The following is a 10,677-nucleotide window of genomic DNA, read 5'->3' as shown; positions in this document are numbered from 1 at the left end:
GCTGGATCACCTTTAACCGGAGTGACCTGAACAGAACCAGCTCATTTCCCGGCACTAGGCACTGCAGTGCCCTGAGCCATTTTGGCTAGAACAGCTTGGGCACTTTGCTCCCAGTGACACATCTCCGGAGCAGGACTCACTGTTCTGGTGTTTGAGCTCTGGCTTTAATCCCACTGCCCAGAGAGTCTGAGGAGAATAATAAGGGCAGGATGAATGGGAGGGGAAACAAAGAAATGTCCCAGTGCTTCTGCTGAGGAAAGCAAGAATGAGAGTGAGAGGTGAGCACTGGGAGTGTCCTCTTGTTCTGAAGGCTGGGCAGCCAAGAGGCTAACAGTTAGAGACCCCATGACTGTGGGGGCAGAGGCTTTGCTGGATGGGAGAGCATACAACACGGCTGCTCAGGGGAAGGCGTCTCGTCTGCAGTGCAGGGATGGCATGGAGTGGAGTACAGAACTGCCGCCGCCAGGTTCGGGTTTGGGGAGGATGCCACATGTTGTCATGGAGCTTTCTATGGCCAGAAGGGCAGGAAAGGGACTTGCTGTGATCCTTATAACCTCCTAGTGATGCTTCAGGAGCCTCAGGCTCTTCTTGGAAATAAGAGCCTCTATTTCTATTCTGGCTGAGACAAAGAAGAAAAAAATGAAAGCAGAGACTCAGGAAAGCAGAGATTCAAGGAGCTAACCCCTGCCTTTTGTCTTCTCTTGGAAAGTCTCCTTGGATACATCCTGCTTGCGCTATGGAGCAGGCTGCCCTAGGCAGCAGCCTCCCACCAGCAGCAGGACCCTGCCCTGCCGGGGGGGCTCCTTCCACCCGCAGCTTCTCCCCGCAGCGCCCTGGGCAGCTCCCCGCGCAGGCTGAGTGCTGAGCCTGGCAGGCGGCAGAGGCCCTGCCCCGGCACACAGCCCCTGGGGCACAGCAGGGACCCTGCTCTGCACCACAGCCCTGGGCACCCCTGCCTGCACGCGCGCCTTCTCCTTCCTCCAGGAGCTGCGGCTGCATTGCCCTCCAGCCAGAGACTTACCGGGGTCAGGGCTGGCAAGTGTTCTCTCCCAGCGAGCTCTGTGCATCCTGCCACTTCTGCCTGCCTTTACCAGGGATGAAATCACTGGTAGTTTGCAAACTACATCCTTATAGTCTGTGGGACAGTAGGGCCTACATTGAAGAATTCTTGGTTGTGACCAGGAGGTGCTGGTTCATTATGATCCCAGGAGAAAGGCACTCTAGGTCTTGTGCAGGAACAGTTGGCATGTTACCCACCCCCTTGCACTGCATTGCCTGTGGCCCCACAAGTCAGATGGGCGATGGAACACCTCATTGCTGTTCCGACACATCTGTGGCAGAATGTTCAGGGTCATTTTTGGAACTGCACCTGAAACCCCCATCCCTAGAGAGCCTAAACACAACAGCAGGAGCAGCATGAATGGGTGGAGAAATGTGGGGAAATATCACGGTGCTCACTCTGAGGAAGACAAAGAGGCAGAGAACCGCCCCCCCCCCGAGAGCCTCACCCAGCTGTGCACAGCCCCCAGGGATGGGCACTGCTGGGCAGTCACTGGCATCCCCTCTGTCATGCAAGAGGAAAGGGGAGCATGTCCGCAGAGATGCCCCTCTCTTCTTCTGGGGCTCTGGTTGCAGACATGGCAGCTAATGGCCGGGACACCATGATCAGCTCCACATGATCCAGCAGGGTTCGCTTGCAGCATAGTCCAGCTGACACAGGACCACGTGTATCTCTGTGCAGTACAGTCAGGGACGGTAGTCCTGCCTTCAGCATGCCACAGGTCTCCTGAAATGAGAGACTTGGTCAAGTTGTAAGAGAGAGCCCAGATTCATGCAGAAGAGGAGTTCAGGCACAGTGAGGGGCTGCTGCATCCCAGGTGTCTTCGCTCCCATCTTTTGAAAAAAGCCCAGGCCAAGGAGAAGGTGAAAACCCCACCTTCCTGGAAGGGCTCCAAACAAGAGGCATATTGGTGCAGGAACACAGTGGTGAATCCTCCAGCACTCCACTTCCTATATTCCATGGCCTTTGCCACCATTTGGAGATTTCCCTCATCTGTTCCTGATCCTGAAAAGAACTGGGCAGAAGGGAGGTGACTGTTTCTCAGGACAAGAAGGGAAATCTCTCGTCTCTCTCCCAAGCTGTGCCGTCTCCATGCTGATGACCTCATAGGCCTTCAAATGACATGTGCTGATGTCACAGGGGGATGCACTGCATCACCAGGATATCGTCACTGGACCAGCGGCAGTGCCAGCACTTCCCTGCAAGGCCTGGTCCCTGCTGGGAACTGCTTGGGTGCTCCCCACCGCTGTCCTTCTGTGGCCAGGAGTGGGGGCAGCAGGCAGCAAGGTTGCACTGGGCGACCCTCGCTGACGGGCGGAGGAGCAGGGGCACCTCACAGAGGAGTTGTGGTTGAGGAGCCAGGGCGGGCATCCCTTGTCGTGAGCTGAGGGCCAGCAGCAAGCGAGATGCAGGGCTGCTGGAGTGCGACCATCACCTCCAACCTGACTTCCATGTTCCCAGTGCTTCTGCAGCTCTCCCCTAAAGGTGAGGGTGTCAGGAGCCCCTTCCGAAGGGGTGGCCCAGGGGCTGTCAGCTGTCCCAAGCTGCAAGCCCTGGGCTGTTTTGGGGGGCTGGGCAGGACAGGTGGCTGCTTTAAGAGCCCTGCCTGAGGATTCCGATGGGCTCAGGGGATGTTGCAGCAACCACGACTCCTTGGTCCTGATGCTAGGGCTGCCCTGAGCCCCAGGGATCCACTAGGCATGGCTCAGCCTCGTCGTGATGGGGGACAATCCAGGGCCAGGTTTCCCTGGGAGCTCGTGCCTCTTTGAGATCTGTCTCTGGGAGGAAAGATCTCTGGTGTCCCAGAGACTAGTGTGGCCTGCAGCTCCAACAGGCCTCTCAGGAATGTTCCAGCCATGCCTGAGTTGGAAATCAAGCCTTCCCCTTGTACTGCTCTCCTTCAGGGGAACCTCTGTTCCTTCCCTCCTGTTCCGCCAGGCTGGCAGAGCATGTCCTGGATGCTGAGATGCCATCCCTGGGTGGCCACAGTCCTGGTGCTGAACCCTTCCTATATCTCTGCTATGGTGGTTTTACCCGGCTATGGAGGTGAACTCCACAGCAACTGCTCTTTCACTTCCACACCTACAAGGAAAAGGGGGAGAAATATGATGAAAAGAGATCAAGGGTTCAGGTAGAATAGGAGGTCACCCACCAAATATCCTCATGGGCACCAGTTATCATCGGGGCAAGACAGATTTAGCATAGGCAGACTAATATAATTTACTGCCTATCACCAGTGGACTACAACTGTGAGGAACCACTAGCAAACTAAAAACACCATTCCCCCCAACCACACTCTTCTATCTCCTTCCCCTGAGTGGAACAGGGGAATGGGGATTGCAGTCAGTCCATGACGCTTGTCTCCACCGCTCCTTGACAATCCATCTCTGCCCTCTCTGGGTCTCTCCTGCGGGATGCCGTCCTTCCCAAATGGATCCTGTGTGGGGCCCAAAGGGTTGAGATAATGACAGCTATGACTGGATCATGTTAAAATAAATCTGTTATAAGCATTATATCACCTTCATAGTTGCTGACCACAATGTTTATTTTGTTTTTATCTCGATGTAGTAGTTGTGTTTGGCCTCAGAATTGTGTTGGATAGCACATTACATACTGTGTGTGTTCCCTGTTGTGCTGTTTATCCTTTCTGGGGGCTGGTTTATGGTTATTAGTTTACTCTACAGCCTAACACTGCCTTATGTTGTGATAAAATTGCTGGTCATGAGACTAATCTGGTAGTTGTACTCAGCATTGCTGTCACCTCCATACTTGAGGAACCATCTCCCAGAAACTATTCATAATTAACAGTCTTTACCTTTTCTCCTCGGGGAGCCAATCTGTGGGAGGAATGAGGGGGGGCGCTTCTTCTCCTCACTTCTTCCCTCTCCCTTTCTCCTTCACCTCCCCCTTTCTCCTCCAGGCTAGTTACAATACCTCTTCAAAACTTCAAATATCCTTGGGATGTTCAAACCAGCCTGTACCTATTGTTCTATCTCCTGAATGTGTTTCATTTTTTGTTTATGATTAGGGTGAACTATTTCAGAATGCCACTCAAAGATCTGCCCTGAGGCAGGATAGCTTTGAGTGGCAGGGAGTGTGGGAGGATATGGGCAGGCACCTACAACAGTGAGCACCTGCAGTGCCTTGAAACTTCACCCCTGAACAAGTGCAGAATCTTAAAAAATTGGCAGAATGCTTGAAAAAGGAGTGTCATCACCCTGGCAATTCCAAAGAGACAGAAATCACGGCAATGTGCTGGGGCTTGGCCTATGCTTACTGAGTTGCAATCTACACAACTCCAATCCCTGTGACTGGGCCACAGAACCAGCCTGTGCCTGTATCAGTCATACATATACACGAGAAGAAGCAAGAGAGATAAAATCATCTTGTTTAGCAAGGAAAAAAGCTCCTGCTCATACAGGGAGGGAAAAAGAAGAAGATGAGGCAGGCTACCCTGAAGTAGGGCCATCATAGAAAAAGGTGGATGAATAATGATATCATAAAAGCAGCGATAAGCACCTGATCATTAATCCTTGGGGAGCTGCGAGATAGGCAAAAAGATTTCAGCCATCATCTAGGCCAGCACATTGTCACTTGGCTGCTCTGATACTGGGATAACAGGGCCAGGAGCCTGGAATTAGAGGGCAGGGAAGACAAGCAGCTGGGATCCCTCCCCAGGGAAGAGGGCATTGGAAAGGGGGCACGAATCCTCACTCTCTTGAGGCAACTCCTGTCAGGTGTAAAGGAAAGGTATCCCTTCAAGGAAGATGTTGCATGTCACCCAGGCAAATGAACCACCAGGGAGAGAGGCAGCCCGTATCTGATGGAATTGGCCACGCTGGAGGTGATTTATGGTGATTTATGCACATTAAACAGTTTTCTACCTTGCCTGGTTCCCCACGGGATCTTTCTGTTGCGGGGTTGCTCAGGGTCGAAGTGCCAGTAGCTACCCAAATGGTGCACCAGTGGCAATATGGCGCTATCCGAGACTCCCTGATTACCATATACATGCTGCTTCATTACTGGAGAGCCAAGGACTGATCAGCAAAACTCGCTCACCCTTTAATAATCCCATAGGGTCAGTGCAAACATCTAGTGGAGAGCTGCAACTAACAGTGGAGTACTGTGTCTAGAATGAAGTCACACCAAATTCAATAGGTCATCTATAGTCTTCTCTCCTTATAGTCTTAGCACTAAGAACAGTTAAATGATCCCTTACAGTACCTGAATGCTGCTGTCCGATCCCTTCCTGGGATCATAAGGAACCAGTACCTCCTGGCCAGAACACTCTCCCTGTACCCGTGGATGCACGCCCTAAGGTCCCATGAACTGTTAAGGGTGGACTTTGCAAAGTAACCACTGATTTTGTCCCCACCCACCAGCTGTTGTGCCCCTGCAGAGTCCTGACTCAAGGCACAAAGGACAGGGAGACCTTGCTGGTGAGAGCTGAGGCCCTGTGGAGATGTCCGTGAAACAACAGCCATTACAGCCAAGGGGCATGTAGAAGAGAACAGAACAGGTTTAGCTCTCCCTGTGACACACGACTCCTTTTGCTCTGCTGACAGCCTCTGCAGGCTGCCCTGCACAAAAGGAGTAGGGACAGGTTCAGTTGTCCTACATGTGGCATCTGCTGCCATTTCAGTTACCCAAAGGAATGCCTCCACCACACTCCCAGGGGATCAACCTCAAATTTCACCAGATGTTTGCATCTGAACAGCTCCTGCCTGTCCTCCATCTCCACTAAGGAGCTATTGTGGCTCAGTAATTCACATTAAGGTGCCTATGTTGTGGACACCTGAACTGAGGCCAGAGGAATCCCAGGTCCTGCGGGTCTGTGGCAGGCATGGGAGGGAGCTGAGACCCCTTCCAACCCCAGGAATAACAAGCAGCATGAGATGCCTCGACTGACTCTGCTGAATTCCTTCCTCAAGTGGGGATGAAGGAGATCAGTCCCTGACCATGACTTCATGTCCAAACTGATACTGGGAAAAGAAGATGTGATTGTTATCAAGGAGCTCACCTTCAGGTGCCCATGTGGTGTACATTAAAGGGAGGGCAGAGGAATCCCAGGTCCTGTGGGTCTGGGGCAGGCATGGGTGTGAGCTGAGCTCCCTTTTGGTCCCAGTCCTAAAATCCATCATGAGATGTCTCAAGTGACTCTGCTGAATCCCTTCCCTGAACAGAGGATAAAGAAGGTGATTCCCTGACTTTGTCTGGATGCCCAAACTGATAGTGGGACAAGAAGATGTGATTGTTACACTTACTTGGCTCTCTGCAAGGAGAAATGGGCCTGCTGTCAAGAAGTGTGTGTGCCCAGGGGAGGGAGGGAAGCCCAGGGATCCCTTCAGGCTGTTTCCCAGCAGGTTGACCTGCAGCCCCAGGGCCATGGGCAGGGAGCCTGGTGGGGGGGCAGAGCAAGGGAGGCCTTGGGCTGGGCCTGTGCTGCTGAGCTGGGCCGGGCTCCTGGGCCCAAGGGGAGCTCCTGGCAAGCGGGCAGCGCTGCAGAGAGCCAGCTCTGCCCAGGAGCAGCTCCTGTGCCCAGCGCAGCAGGGCTGGGGGCACTGCCTGCAGAGACAGAGTGGGTAAAGGCAGGCAGAAGTGGCAGGATGCACAGAGCTCGCTGGGGGAGAACACTTGCCAGCCCTGACCCCGGTAAGTCTCTGGCTGGAGGGCAATGCAGCCGCAGCTCCTGGAGGAAGGAGAAGCCGCGGGTGCAGGCAGGGGTGCCCAGGGCTGTGGTGCAGAGCAGGGTCCCTGCTGTGCCCCAGGGGCTGTGTGCCGGGGCAGGGCCTCTGCCGCCTGCCAGGCTCAGCACTCAGCCTGCGCGGGGAGCTGCCCAGGGCGCTGCGGGGAGAAGCTGCGGGTGGAAGGAGCCCCCCCGGCAGGGCAGGGTCCTGCTGCTGGCGGGAGGCTGCTGCCTGGGGCAGCCTGCTCACAGATCCACAGCACAACCTTGATGTATTCAAGGGGACATTGCAAGAGAAGGGATCAGACGGGATTTCAGCTTCAGTCCCAGCTTTCCTGAGCCTGCTGAGCTTTCCATTTTGTCTTCTTTGGCTCAGTGGGAATAGCAGTAGATGCCCTTATTTCCAAGAGAAGTCAGACTCTCCTAAGCCTTCACAACAAGCATTAGAAGCCCTGTACCACGTCCCTTGCCTGCCCCTCTGCCCATAAAAAGCTCCACCACCAGATGTGCAGTGTCAGCAGGGTCTGTGTGACCTGGTCTCTAGGACGTGCCCCCAGCGAGCTGCCCCTGGGCAGAGCCCTGCTGCCAGGAGGTGTCTGCAGGGCAGAGCTGAGCACCCAGCAGGTGGGATGGGGGCTGTGACCTGCAGGCAGGAGGCGTGGGGACAGAGACCCAGCTGCAGGCAGGGACAGCTGCAGGCAGCAGAGCCACAAGCAGGGAGTGAGACGGAGCTGCTCCCAGAAACTCAGTGGCAGGGGAGATTTGAGCACTTCCCTGCCATCCCTGTACTGCAGATGCCTCCCCTGGAGCCACTCCCTACTCTCTTTTTTCTCACACCATAGAATTCCAGCCCTAATGTCACTGGGGCTTTTGCTGGGCTGCAGGCTGCCTTGCACAAGGGCACAGCTCTTCCCTAGCAGCCCTGTGTTATCTAGCATCCCCATGGAGAAGCAACTTCAGTCCTAAGGCCATAGAAATGCTGGTGGATGGCTGTATGTGGGCAGCTGTTATGATCCCTCCCTGTCCCTGGAGAAGAGCAGAGAGCTGAGATCCTCCTCAGGTACGATGAGATGGGTGAGGGGCTTGGAGATCTGCACTTTGAACCTGGATTCCTCTGCTCTCAGCAGCATCCAGGTTCTTTTCAGGGGAACACCTGAGTGTGACCATCCTCCAGAGGTGCCCGCACAGGGCAGCTGAGACCAGGAGTGATGGACACACCAGTTGTCCTCACTCTGCCCTGAGGGACAGTCCCTTTGCCTCCCAGGACCCCAAGGTTTCACTAGGTGGGCAGTACAAGTGCCAAGGATTTGTGCCTTAAATGCACTCCTCAGGTGTAGGGGGATGAGTATAAAGTAACAAACCAAAGCACTGTGCACAAAGCCCTGCTCTGCAGTTGGGTGAATTTTGAGAAAGTGTACTCCAAAACTCCTTGTTACGTCAAACACAGTTCATCTGAGACCACCCCATGTTCCATTTTCTTCTTGCTATAGGTCAGCACTGTCTCCTGCAGAGTCTCTTGCACACAGTAGAACCCTCAGGCAGCACCAATTTGACATCAAGCAGAGGACCAGTCCTCCTAGAAGTGAAGAGGCAGTTTTTTATAGCTTAAAATAAATAAATAAATAAATAAATAAATGTAATAAAATAGGCTAGGTTTTCCTCACAGAGGTCTACCCTAACATTTTAATTCTCTTTCCTCCTTGGACAGGCCTCCCTATTCAGAGCAGCAGATCCCCATTCCCAGGAGGATCAGATGTCCAACAGCAGCTCCATCACCGAGTTCCTCCTCCTGCCATTCGCAGACACGCGGGAGCTGCAGCTCCTGCACTTTGGGCTCTTCCTGGGCATCTACCTGGCTGCCCTCCTGGGCAACGGCCTCATCCTCACCGCCGTAGCCTGCAAGCACCGCCTCCACACCCCCATGTACTTCTTCCTCCTCAACCTCGCCCTGAATGACCTGGGCTGCATCTCCACCACTCTCCCCAAAGCCATGGCCAATTCCCTCTGGGACACCAGGGCCATTTCCTATGCAGGATGTGCTGCACAGCTCTTTCTGTTTGTCTTCTTGATATCAGCAGAGTATTTTCTTCTCACTGTCATGTCCTACAACCGCTATGTTGCCACCTGTAAGCCCCTGCACTACGGGACCCTCCTGGGCAGCAGAGCTTGTGCCCAGATGGCAGCAGCTGCCTGGGGCAGTGGGTTGCTCAATGCTCTGCTGCACACTGCCAATACATTTTCCCTGCCCCTCTGCCAAGGCAATGCTGTGGACCAGTTCTTCTGTGAAATCTCCCAGATCCTCAAGCTCTCCTGCTCAGACTCCTACCTCAGGGAAATTGAGCTTATCACATTTAGTGGTTTTCTGTTTTGAGGGTGTTTTGTTTTCATTCTTTTCTCCTATGTGCAGATCTTCAAGGCTGTGCTGAGGATGCCCTCTGAGCAGGGACAGCACAAAGCCTTCTCCACGTGCCTCCCTCACCTGTTTGTGGTCTCCTTGTTTCTCAGCACAGCCATGTTTGCCTACCTGAAGCCCCCCTCCATCTCTTCTCCATCCCTGAACCTGGTGGTAGCAGTTCTGTACTCCGTGGTGCCTCCAACACTGAACCCCTTCATGTACAGCATAAAGAACCAGGAGCTCAAGGGTGACATTAGGAAAGTGATTTTATGGATATTTCTCAATAGTGAAAAATTTCCCTTCTTTTTCCAGAAATGACTTAACTTAGTATCTCCGTGCAGGCCTGGTCCTTCTTTCATATCATTATTGTAATTGTTAACTTTGGTATCATTTGCATTTATTACACTCTTAGAAAACTATCCTACTTCTCCTGAGGAATTACATTACTCTGTTTACTCTTGAGGTTCAACAAACATATGTCTAACAACAGGTCAGAGCTCACTTTTACATAGCTTTTGAGAAAAGAAAAAAAAAAAAAAAAGAAAAAAAAAAGCATCTCCAGAGTGCATTGCCTGAAGGCTTGGCTCTTTTGTTTTGTTTTGTTTTGTTTTGTTTTCATTCTTTTCTCCTATGTGCAGATCTTCAAGGCTGTACTGAGGATGCCCTCTGAGCAGGGACGGCACAAAGCCTTCTCCACGTGCCTCCCTCACCTGGCCGTGGTCTTTCTGTTTCTCAGCACTGGCATGTGTGCCTACCTGAAGCCCCCCTCCATCTCCTCTCCATCCCTGGACCTTGTGATGGCTTTCCTGTACTCGGTGATGCTCTCAGCAGTGAACCCCCTCATCTACAGCATGAGGAACCAGGAGCTCAAGAATGCCATTAGGAAAGTGATGTCATGGATGTTTGTAAAGATGCGTTGAGGAAACTGACTGTGCCGTTCCACAGCTATAAAGTGCTTCTTTTCTTCTTCAGACGAATTACAGTTTATGTAATGACATGGCAAGCCTGTCTTAACTTCTGGAGGGATTTGCTTGGTTTTCTTTTTCCCCGTGTGATAATGTTTTCCGCAAAGCAATGCTGTTCTTCATCCTGTTGTACTCAAGTACCAACATATCATAGAATCATAGAATGGCCAGGGTTGAAAAGGACCTTAAAGATCACGTAGTTTCAACCGCTCTGCTCTGGGCAGGGTTGCCAGCCACTAAAGCAGGCTGCCCAGAGCCGCATCCAGCCTGATGGATGTCTTGTGTGACCCTGAGGCTTTGCAGAAATGAGGAGCCAGACTCTTTGTGTATTTAAACAAAAATAAATGAAGCTACAACAACTTCTTTGTCTGAGACCCACTCTCAGCTGATCAGAAAGTAATGGGAATAGCAAACCCCTTTCTGGCTGCAGCAGCTCAGGTCAGGCTGCCCTGGCCCTGGGGCAGCAGGAGCTGCCTGAGGACCCCCAGGGATGGCCCAGAGGGGCTGCGGGCCTCTGAGGATGTGCTGCAGAAGAGAGCAGGGGACACGGCAGGGGACACTGACCTCTGTA

At 52.9% G+C, this 10,677-nt stretch overlaps 1 pseudogene; it reads left to right on the top strand.

The window, feature by feature from the left end:
• Positions 1–8,499: 8,499 nt before the first annotated feature.
• LOC136787118 (olfactory receptor 14C36-like) lies at positions 8,500–10,061 on the top strand (annotated as a pseudogene).
• Positions 10,062–10,677: the final 616 nt, after the last annotated feature.

Source organism: Anser cygnoides, chromosome 28 (genome assembly GCF_040182565.1).
Source record: "Anser cygnoides isolate HZ-2024a breed goose chromosome 28, Taihu_goose_T2T_genome, whole genome shotgun sequence".
NCBI lineage: Eukaryota > Metazoa > Chordata > Aves > Anseriformes > Anatidae > Anser > Anser cygnoides.
Note: the sequence above shows the minus strand (reverse complement) of the source record. Positions and strands in the feature narration are given on the sequence as shown.